Source organism: Panthera tigris, chromosome B2 (assembly GCF_018350195.1).
Source record: "Panthera tigris isolate Pti1 chromosome B2, P.tigris_Pti1_mat1.1, whole genome shotgun sequence".
Classification (NCBI taxonomy): Eukaryota; Metazoa; Chordata; class Mammalia; order Carnivora; family Felidae; genus Panthera; species Panthera tigris.
Window position 1 is genome coordinate 34,983,229 of NC_056664.1, and position 12,151 is coordinate 34,995,379.

The 12,151-nt window shown below is 42.7% G+C and overlaps 1 protein-coding gene across 2 annotated transcripts in view; it reads right to left on the minus strand.

Annotated features, from left to right (window-relative positions):
• STK38 (serine/threonine kinase 38) overlaps nt 1–4,657 on the minus strand; it is a 41,763-nt gene extending 37,106 nt beyond the window's left edge. For both annotated transcript variants that reach the window (XM_007085256.2, XM_007085257.2), the window contains exon 1: nt 4,380–4,657. The gene's annotated coding sequence lies outside the window, so the exon portion shown is untranslated. The remainder of the gene's footprint in view (nt 1–4,379) is intronic.
• Between the last annotated feature and the right edge of the window lie 7,494 nt (nt 4,658–12,151).

The window sequence follows — 12,151 nt, forward strand, 5'->3', positions numbered from 1 at the left end:
ATAATTCTTTGCCATCCAAGAATCTACCTAAAAGAAATCAAAGACCCATAGGGATTCATACACAAGGAGACTCAATGTAGCAGTGTAATGGCAAAGGAAAACTTGAAATAACTTGAATATCCAACAACAGAACTGACTAAATTATCGATTTATGTGTTTACCAGATGTGCACAGAATTATTTGAAATAAATATCAAAATGTTACCACCGGCTTAACTCTAGGCAGTAAGAACCCAATACATCATTTTATTCGTTTGTGCTTTTCCATAATTTCCATATTTTCTTCAATGAATATGTACTATTACTATTAAACTACAAATAACTTTTTTTTAATTTACATTTATTTATTTTTGACAGAGAGAGACAGAGCACAAGTGGAGGAGGGGCAGAGAGAGAAGGAGACACAGAATCCGAAGCAGGCTCCAGGCTCCAAGCCGTCAGCACAGAGCCCGACACGGGGCTGGAATTCACAAACTGCGAGATCATGACCTGAGCCAAAGTCGGACGCTCAACCAACTGAACCACCCAGGCGCCCCTAACTACAAATAACTTTTAAATCTGCCATTCCTATAGTTAAAAAAAACCTATGACTAAAATGTCCATTTATAGGTATTCATGTACTGACATATCTTATGATATTCGATAAATGCTTGCTGTCTATTTGGATTTACAAATTAAAACAAATAACTGTGATAAAAAACATTGTTACAAAGAAATAACCTGAATCATAATTTTAGTGATGGAAGAGATCTGAAAAACAAGGGACCCTAACCTCCTAGTTTTACATATGAGAAAACTGATACCAACAAGGTTTAAATAGTTTATAGAACATTTTTTCCTAAATTTAAATTTCATCCTCCACCCCCACCCCAGATATTTTTGCCAGCCCATATTGTCACACTTGGCCACACCATTCACCAATCTGGACCTGCTCCAGCATTGGCAATAATGTTCAGTATTTTATCCTTATCATGCCTTCCTCCAACATGACTGCCTGCCTTTAAGTCTGTCCTTTCATCCCAATATAAAGCGGAGTAAAAGGAGGAGGGGCCAAGGGCCATTTTCAAAGATAGTACATTCTATGAAAAGTTTCCTTCAGGTTCCCTTTAATACTTAGCAGCTTTTTATTTTTTATTTTATTCTTTTTTTAATGTTTATTTTATTTTTGAAGGAGAGACAGAGTGTGAGTGGGGGAGGGGCAGAGAGGGAGAGAGAGAGAGAGAGAGAGAGAGAGAATCTGAAGCAGGCTCCAGGCTCTGAGCTGTCAGCACAGAGCCCGACGCGGGGCTGGAACTCACAAACCGCAAGATCATGACCTGAGCTAAGTCGGACACTCAATGGACTGAGCCACCCAGACGCCCCATACTTAGCAGCTTTTTAAACTGTCTCGTAGATTAAAGCTATTAAGGAATGTGCAAATACTTATTATTACTAAGACAAAAGGCTTAACATTAAGCAACTTTATTAAAAAAATATTCAGGGAAAATCATATAAAAGAATAATTCTTTCAGAGCAAAGAAATTCAAAATCAAGGCTCTACTTCAAATGTTTTTATTGATGATGTGCCAAAATGATCAGTGATCACAAATTCAAGTGAACTCAGCTCTACCTTATGTTATTTGTTATTATGTTATATTTTTTATGGGGAAGTTTCTGCTAACACCAAACAAAGAAAACGCAAATGTTTTTAGGATATCAGTAGATTTTTCAAAAACCTCTGGTTTATGAAGCTTGGGTGTGGTTCCTTATTTGTCAGCCTATACCCCCTCCACCCACAATGAAAACCACATGCACTCTAAGTCTGGTGAAGAAATTTTGAAACCAGATTTAAAAACAAGTCTGAAGTAAGGGAGTGCTTTGTACTCCTCCCTGGTCTGAACATTTCTGGAGACATTTTTATAAATACACAGATGTGGTTACATTTTAACAACTGAAATTATTTTAACATAGAAATGCAACTAGAAGAGTGTTTAAACCTAAGACAAACAGCACCTTCCATGTAATAAGTGGTTAATAAACATAAGTTGAGCAAGTTAATGATTTTTCAGTTGTCAACAAAATTAAAGAACAAAATTACATTTACATTGATAGGTATATAAATACTGGGGTGGAGAAAGTTTTGACTCATTTAAGTCACTGGCATGGCTTCCTAAGCTTTTAAAAAGATCAACAGGATATTAAGCGTACTCAAAGATGATCATATAATAGGCTAACAAATTTTCTAGCAGAATGATTTTCAACCTTCACATACAGTCTCTAATGTAATAGCAAAGATTGCACTATCCTTCCCTTTGACCTTTCTTCAAAACCTCCTCCTCCCCTTCCTTCACTCATAAAAGGATGAGCCTATTCTAATAACCTTTCATCAAAAGATACAATTACTATTGCCCTATAGCAATTTTTATGCTTACTGGGTCGACCAAGTACCTTTTATAAGACAGAGCTTTCCCTTATGCTTTTGACAATTCAAGCCTTCATGCCCTGACCTACAGACTACTGGAGGTCCCTTCCCTGTTTGTTTCATTCTTCAACTCTGCAGAATTAGGGAATAGGTAGGTGAGAAATTCTTAAAAGTTTTATTTATTTATTTATTTTTATTTTTATTTATTTATTTATTTTTTTTTTTTTTTTTTTTTTTTTTGAGAGACAGAGAGAAACAAAACGTGCTTGGGAAGGGGCAGAGAGAGAAGGAGACACAGAATCCAAAGCAGGCTCCAGGCTCTGAGCTGTCAGCACAGAGCCTGATGCAGGGCTTGAACCCACGAACCTTGAGATCAGGACCTGAGCCGAAGTCTGACGCTTAACACACTGAGCCACCCAGGAGCCCCTTAAAAGTTTTAAAAATTGAATAAGAGAACTGGATCTTTGTAAGGCAGGGGTAGGTACTGCAAACATAAAAGCAGATCACATGAAAACCACTGTTTTATTCAACCTAGATGGCTATGCCTGGCTGACTGACTTTACAATGGTACTGTTGCCTCTACGAACACCCCTTCTCTCACTAATTCTTTCTTTGTGACTGACAATCCAGAACCTTCCATCTGGGCAAATGAACACGGAGGCTAAGACTACTCCTTAACAGTCACCCATCTTTGGGGCATCTGGGTGGCTCAGTCAGTCAAGCCTCCGACTCTCCATCTCAGCTCCAGTCTTGATCTCACAGTTTGCAGGGGATCGAGCCCCGCGTCGGGCTCTGTGCTGACAAGCCTGCTTGGGATTCTCTCTCTCCCTCTCTCCCTCTCAAAAGTAAACAAAAAATAACTTGAAGAAGAAGAAGAAGAAGAATCACACATCCTAATTTCTCCTCCTGAACTGTAAGCCAATGGGAAGTACTTTTAATACCCTTCTCCAGTCTCATGCACAATGCTACGCACTTAGTAAGCACCTTATAAAGATTTACGAAGAAGGCACTCATCTTTTATGACCATTACTAGGAGCTGGGGCTACGTATGTTTGGTAGGGATGGAGTTGGCATGTGAAGTGGTTTTCTCTACAAAGGTGGCGGATAGTGCTCTGGTCCCCTTGTGAGCAAGCCGCTCTCGAATGTCTGGGGTAGACAGTGGAGCCCATTATCGTGGTCATGTTTTACGTTTAGGGAAACCTCATCTATTGCCTGGCTAATCCTAATTCAGAGCCAAGGTGAGCTGAAAGGGGGAGGAAGCACAAGGTCTACCTCGCGCCAACCTTCCTCTGTACATTTCAAAAACAACAAGTGTCTCTTTGTGTCTTTCGGTCAATTCAAAGTGCAGCCGGGAGATCTGGTCTCTCTACGAGCTGTTCCATACACTTTCCGACACAGACTTTCCTCCCAGTCCTTATCGACTTTTCTTTTCTCCTCTTAAAAAAAAAAAAAAATCTCCGCTCAATTTTCCTGTGATTTTAAGATGATCTGAAGCCCAGTACCCTAACACTAGCCACCGGGAAGGGAGCAGACTCAAAGGAACCACACCCCAAGGTGGGCTTTCCACACCCCTGCCTCACACAACAGCTCTTAGGTTCTCAGACCCCAGAGAAAAAGCAAAAGAAGGGAAAACTGGCAATGACTGAGGTCCCAGAGGAGACTGAGCTGTTGCAACGAGTAGACAAAGCTGGCAACATGGAAAAGAGAGACAGCCTGGCTCCCCGCCCCAGCTGCACAAAAAGAAAGAAAGAATGGGGTGGGGAGCCTGGGACTGGGAAAACGTGGAGAGGAGTGACAGGGGACCCTCGGGAAACCCAGAGGAGGGGGACTGTCAGGAGGCTGAGGAGGGCGGCGGAGGGGCCGACAGGACAGGGCTGGAAAGAGGGCGTCGGCGGGAAGGAAGAAGCCCAAAAAGAGTCGGGAGGAGACGAGGGGAAAAACCTGGGATGGCCTGAAGACAGTGGCAGCGAGACACTCACCAGAGCCCCGGGGAAGAAGGGCTGGGGGCGGCGACCAGCCGCGGACGCCGGCGCGGCCAGCGATGTCTCTCGACGGGCGGACAGGCGAAGCCCCAGCGGCAGCACCCGGCCGACCAGAAGACACGAGGGGACGCCTGAGGGACTCTGGAGTCCGGGCCGAGGGGCGGTTGCGGGTGAGGACAACAGGAAGCGCTCCAACTGCCGGAAAAGACGGCAGCGCGAAGGGGCCAAGGCGGCCGAGTACCCCGCCGCGTAGTGGGGCAGGCGCGGCGGGCAAGGGCCAAGACTGCGCAAGCGTGACTTCCTAGAGACGCGGCGGGGGATTTCAGGACTGCGCGTGCGCGGCCCTGCAGCTCCCGCTCTCCCCGCCTTACCTGAGCAGGAGAGGGGGTACGGAGGGCGAAGTGTGAGGTGTGGGGCGCTGTCGGGGTGGGCGAGGCTGGGCTCGAGAGGGAGGCTCTATTTGTTTCTGGTTTCTTTGCTTTATTTTTAAATAATTTTAGACTTACAAAAAGCTGTAAAATTAATACAAGGAAGTCTCGATATACCCATCACCCACCCAGCTTCCCTCACCAGCTTACGTAACTATGCTACATTGTCAAAACCAGGAAATTGACATTGGCACAATACAACTGGCCACGCCAATACAATTGACTAGATTGCAGACCTTACTCAGATTTAACCAGTTTCCCGTGCACTCATTTGTGCGTCTGTGTGTGCTTGCGTGTTCACACTCATCTGTAGTTCTATTAAATGTTAACACGTGTAGTCGTCATCCCCCCACCTTCCCTTGATTTTCAGTCATCGTAGCAATAAGACGGCTAGAGCCCTTGGCCCCATCTTACTCTTCCTTAAGAGTGCCGTCCTTACCTAGGATCTGGTGAGCTCTCTTAACACCAGGCTATCAGGAGAGCATCCCAGTGTGCACAGAAGAACCTGCTTTTCAAAGCTACCCAACCACTTAATCTGTACCACCCCTTGGGGTAGAGGTCCCAAGCCTTTGGACGGACACTCATTCATTCCTTGAGAACGGAGCACAGTGCACTTGGCCAGAAATTGTCAGGCTGCTGGAAACAAAGATAAGTAAGACATAGTGCCTGCCTGCCTTCAAAAAGACCATCTAGGAAGCAAAATGTGAGAGTAAGGTGTCTCACTCTTGAGTACTTGTGAGACCACAGAGCTTGGTTTTACCCTTCAAGCCTGGGGTCCTGGGCTTTGTTTCCTTAATGGTCTTTAAACACAGGCATTCCTTGACTGCTTTCATCTTCCTAGACTTCAAAGCCCAGTTTCCTTTTGTCTAGCCTCGTACAAAAACCACTTCACCTTTCATTCTCTCTGCCCAAAGGCCCTTCTCCCTCAATGCCTTTTGTCAAAATCCTGTCCCTCCTTATGGACTTAATAACAGTCCAAGATGTTTGCATAGTGCTTTTCAGTTTAGAAACCCCATTCACTCATTTAATCTCAGTTCATCCTCACAAATCTTTGGCACGTCACATAGGATGAGTTTTTACACATAAAGTGTAAACACATAAAGAGTTACAATCAGAGAAGCAAAGTGGCTTGCCTGAATTGTCACAGCTAGTAAAGCAAGCAGCAAAGAAAGGAACCCCATTTTCTGATTGCAAATCCAATATTCTTTCTGCTTTCCCTTTTCCCCAGCTCAAACCTTATCTTTTCCTTGGAGCCTCCCCAGTTTCACAAGAGGTATTTTGTCCTCTATTCTCTATAGTTCTATAGTGATTTATCTCTACCCTAACTCTAATAAATACTAAGGTTTTCCTCAGAATAGCTTAGCCAGAATATGCTGCTCTTCTAGACGCACTTGTGGCCAGGAAGCAGGCACAAAACCTAAGTGCCACCAGTCGCTTAATACCCACCCTAGACTGAGTGTGGTCTGACCCTACAACCCATAGAATTTGGCCTTACTTGCCTCGCTCTAATACTGGTGTTGTTGGATCCTGTCTTTATTTTAAATGCTATTTTATTCATCATGCATTTTTCACATTAATTGTTATTTTTTAAATATTGCATTAAAGTATTATCTTGGGGCACTTGGGTGGCTTAGTCAAACGTCTGACTTCAGCTCAGGTCATGATCTCACGGTTTGTGGGTTCGAGCCCCACGTTGGGCTTCACGCTTGCAGCTCAGAGCCTGGAGCCTGCTTTAGAGTCTGTGTTTGTGTGTCTCTCTCTCTGCCCTCCCCAGCTTGTGTACTCTCTCTTTCCCTGCCTCTCCCAAAAATAATAAACCTTAAAAAAAAAGAAATGCAAAATCTCAGTTTTGCCCAGACTTTCTAAATCAGAATATGTATTTTAATTGAATCCTACAGGATTTGTATACATGTTAAAGTTGGAGCAGCTCTAGGCTAGCAGGAGCTGAGGACGGTTCCTATCTTCTCATGGAAGGAATATTCAGAGGCAACTGATGTCATTGCTTCCAGTGGGTGAGACACACACTGCCAGGGGTAAGATGCCTGTTGAGAGGTAGAGAGAGACATAGTGTGAGCAGGAGAGGGGTAGAGAGAGGGAGACACAGAACTCGAAGCAGGTTCCAGGCTCTGAGCTGTCAGCACAGAGCCTGATGTGGGGCTCGAACCCACAAACAGTGAGATCATGACCTGAGCCGAAGTCAGACGCTTAACCAGCTGAGCCACCCAGGTGCCCCATGTGGTCTTTGACAAAAGGATGAGCTTCAGCCAGTGAAGCTATGGCAGGTCAGCCTGATGGATTAGAAACAGGTGATTTCCCTGGGACAAAGAACAATTTGGGGCAGTGTTTAGAGAAGGAAAAGGCTAGTGGGTCTGGAACTGGGGAAAAGAGTAAGACATAAAGTGTTAATATTTGAGGCATCTGGCTACCTCAGTTGGCAGAGTGTGCAACTCTTGATCTCTTGTAATCTCCAGCCCCCGCTTTGGGCTTTGGCCGTAGAGCTTACTTACAAAAAAGTGCTAATCATACCATGTAACTCAAGTCCCATGGGGTTGAAGAATAATTTAGTATACTAACAGGTTATTGGCTTTCCAAGAGTTTTTAAATAAACCTGTTATAAAACTGGGAATCTCGGGGCCTCTTGGCTGGCTCAGTTCATGGAGCATGCAACTCTTGACCTTGGGGTTGTAAGTTCAAACCTCCCCTTTGGGTGTAGGGATTTCTTAAAAATAAAATCTTAAAAAGAAAACTAAGGTGGTTTGCTTAGGCAGAAATCCTGAAAAATTCAAAGTAAAAAAGGAACTAAGTGCAAAAGTAGCTTTTCGTATTGTTTCTTGGTTTCAGACTTACAGGTACGCCAATGCATAGTACGTTTTTGCCTGCTTCGAGATTTGTATTTTCTTTAAACTGCTTAATGATGGGGCCAAAATAATTGAGAACTCTTCAGAAATACAGGTTTTATGCTCAACATCACTCAGCATCAGGGAAATACAAATCAAAACCACAATAAGGTACCACCTCACACCTGTCAGAGTAGCTAGCATTAACAACTCAGGCAACAACAGATGTTGGTGAGGATGCGGAGAAAGAGGATCCCTTTTGCATTGTTGGTGGGAATGCAAATTCGTGCAGTCACTCTGGAAAACAGTATGGATGTTCCTCAAAAAATTAGAAATAGAACTATCCTACGACCCAGCAATTGCACTACTAGGTATTTATCCAAGGGATATAGGTGTGCTGTTTCGAAGGGACACATGTACCCCCATGTTAGTAGCAGCACTATCAACAATAGGCAAAGTATGGAGAGAGCCCAAATGTCCATCGATAGATGAATAGATAAAGAAGATGTAGTATATATATGTATGCATGTGTGTGTGTATGTGTGTGTGTATATATATATAATATATATTATATGTATGGTATGTATATGTATGTATGTGTATGTATACATACACACACACACACACACACACACACACACACACACACTGGAGTATTACTCAGCCATCAAAAAGAATGAAATCTTACCATTTGCAACTACGTGGATGGAACTAGAAGGTATTATGCTAAGTGAAATTAGAGAAAGACAAATGTCATATGACTTCACTCATATGAGGACTTTAAGATACAAAACGGGGCGCCTGGGTGGCTCAGTCGGTTAAGTGTCCGACTTCGGCTCAGGTCATGATCTTGCGGTTCGTGAGTTCAAGGCCCACATCAGGCTCTGTGCTGACAGCTTGGAGCCTGGAGCCTGCTTCAGATTCTGTGTCTCCCTTTCTCTCTGCTCCTCCCCTGCTCACGCTCTGTCTCTCTCTCAAAAATAAATAATAAAAACATTTTAAAAAAAGACACAAAACAGATGAACATAAGGGAAGGGAAGCAAAAATAATATAAAAACAGGAAGGGGGACAAAAACATAAGAGACTCTTAAATATGGAGAACAAACAGAGGGTTACTGGAGGGGTTGTGGGAGGGGGGATGGGCTAAATGGGTAAGGGGCACTAAGGAATCTACTCCTGAAATCATTGTTGTACTATATGCTAACTAACTTGGATATAAATTAAAAAATAAATAAACTATTTTAAAAAAAGAAATACAGATTAAATTAATTTTTTCCAAATGACTATGCACATGCATGTGTGTGTGTGTGTGTGTGTCCTGATGAGTCAGTGTTTCTTTGGGAATTGAGGCTGAAAACTCTCAAAAACAAATGAAGGATGTGAAGCACCGGCAGGTTCAGTACCCAAATGATGCATGAACCTTTCCCACCTACCCGTTTGGTAGTGAAAATATTAGGAGGGAGGAAATTATACAAACCTTATGGAGCTAGGAAAGAAAGAGAACAGTAATTGTTGAACAAAAAGAGTGATGAAAACAAGTTCCCCAAAGCAAAAATAAATCAAAACCAGCAGTGAAAGAGATGTCACCGACCTCCTTGCTTAGATGGGAACTTTCCTGCAAAACAAAGGAGGTCCTGAGGCTCCCACTGTTGGAAGATTTTCTTTTAACTGGTGGGGTGGAGAGCTGTGAGAATCACAAGACTCCCAAGCTCCCTGAGGAATGTACTAAATCTTCCCATATTTGCAGAGGTCCCAGAACTGTCCTAACTGCCAACTGATAGCTGATCTCATAAATTCCCTAAAAATGTAGGCGTGTGAATCCCATTTGTTCCAAACAGAGGATAGGATATGCCAAAGTGTTCTATTTCCGTATGTTTGAAACATGCTGGGTTAAGTAAAATTATGTGAATTTCCTTATGGCAGGCCTTCTCGGGACGTTTAATAGCATTGTGACTCTCCATCAGGAACGTTTATTATACAAGATGCCATAAATGTATTTGATGTCTCATAGAACATTAGTTGGCATTTCCCTAAACAGACGCTCTGAGGAACACAGATCTAGATACTTGCCATCAGGGTGTGGGTGTGTGGTTATAGGAGAGAGAGGCCAAGATCACTCACTAGTTCTTCTGTAGCTTCTGATCAAAGGAGCAAAAGAGCCAACAGACTGTTACTACTTCCTGGCTTTGAAATATGATCTCATAAATTCCCCTTTAGTTCTAAATTGTGAATAAAGCTTTCAAAACCCAATATCCAAGCTAAAAAGAAACCTAGAGGTCACTTCAACTAATCCTTCCATTTTACAAATGTGATATAGGCCTCTGGATTGGAATTAAGTTGCCCATAGTCACAGGTACATTAAATTGCAAAGTTCCATTAGAAGCAGATTTCTTGACTTGCTGTCCACTGATCTTTCTCCTCCCCTCTGGTGCCTTTCCATACGACTGAATCCACAAACTAGCAATGGGCTATTATTACATGATTTTGACAAATCTGCCTAATATCAAAAATGAGATCTAAGCCAGCTGATGGCCCATACTATCTCAAACAAATCTCAATGTGATAAAATAATTCAGACAGTCACAGTCATTGGCATTTGAAGCGGCAGGATTTGACCTGTGGTTTCAACATCACATTCTTTATCTCTGAGGCCATAGCTTCATGATATCTTCCTTGAAAACTGGAAACATTTTAATTTATTTATTTTTAATTTTTATTCATTTATTTATTTTTTTGAGAAAGAGAAATAGAGAAAGCATGCATGAGTGGAGGAAGAGCAGAGAGAGGGGGAGAGAGAGAATCCCAAGCAAGCTCTGCATTGCCAGCACAGAGCCCAACACGGGGCTCAAACCCACCAACAGTGAGATCACGACCCAAGCCGAAATCAACAGACGCTTAATTGATGGTGCCACCAGGTGCCCCTGAAAACTGAATTTTTAAGTCATGTAGATGTCATGGCCCATCTCTCCTTATAAAGTGTGTTGTTTTTTTTTTAAACATTTATTTATTTGAGAGAGAGAGAGGGGCAGAGAGGCAGAAAGAGAGGGAGAGAATCCCAAACAGATCATGCTGTCAGCAAAGGGCCTTGCACAGTTCATCAAACTGATGAACCTGATCATGACCTGAGCTGAAATCAAGAGTCGGCCGCTTAACTGACTAAGCCACCCAGGTGCCTCTCTCCTTATAAAGTTTTAAAACAGGGTTCTATTCAAAAAATAGATCAAGGATTCTTTCAAGTTCAAAATGAAAATCTCATTCCTACCTCTGTCTCCCTCCCTCCCACTTCTCACCTTCCATTTCCACATAATTAGCCATTGGTATTAGTGTTTTGTGTTTCCTTCCAGAGTTCTTTTTAAAAATTTTATTTATTTATTTATTTATTTATTTATTTATTTATTTATTTTTGGTAGTCTCTATACCCAACATGAGGCTCAAGCTCACCACCCTGAGATTAAGAGCAGATGCCCCTCCAGCTGAGCCAGCCAGGTGCCCCTCCTTCCAGAGTTCTTTACACACATATGCATATAGAGTCATTTTTCTCCCTTATTGACACAAATGGCATGATATCTTTATTAGGCACGTCTCTTCCCCTTCAGGCTTTAGTGTCCCCCATTTAAATGTTTATTTATTTATTTTTAAGAGAGAGAGAGAGTGCACAGACAGAGGAAGGGCAGAGATGGGGGGGGTGGGGAGACACAGAATCGGAAGCAGGCTCCAGGCTCTGAGCTGTTTGCACAGAGCCTGATGTGGGGCTCGAACTTTCAAACTGCAAGATCACGACCTGAGCCGAAGTCGGACGTTTAACCGACTGAGCCACCCAGGTGCCTCTAGGTTCCCCCATTTATAAAGAAAGGATATTGTCCTGCTTCCACCCACTCCTCTGAACTTGTCAGATGCTGGGCATGCATTAAGCCCCCTGCTACTCACTCTGCTTCTCTTGACGATGTTTGGCCTTTTGGAAAGTCACACTTGCATGGCTGGTTTTGTCAGTGACCTCAAATTTAGAACGCTCAGGGTGTGGTCTGTAGACTCTGGTATTTCATGCTTTAAGAAAATCCAGGACAGAAATGTCAACATTTCCAAAGCAAATGAGGGAGTGGTTGTTTGCACTACAAATGAACCTTGCAAAATGATTCACCAAAGGCAACTTTCATGTATTTACATATATTTTGTTTATTAAATAAATAATACTTATACTTGGTACAAAATGCAAAAGAGTATACAATGCAAATGTCCCACTTTCATCCCTGGTGACCAAGCTCTCCTCCCTGTGGGCCGGTTTTCTCCTTAGTTTCTTGTTTCCATAGTTTTTGCATACGCAAACATATCCATATATATCCTTTTTTGAAAACAGCATTCTATTTTGTGTGTGTGTGTGTGAGCTCTACATTCAAAGTGGGGTTTGAACTCACGACCCTAAGATCAAGAGTCACATGCTCTACCGACTGAGGCAAACAGGTGCCCTAAAAATAGCATTCTAAAGACAGTTTGGCACCTTGTACTT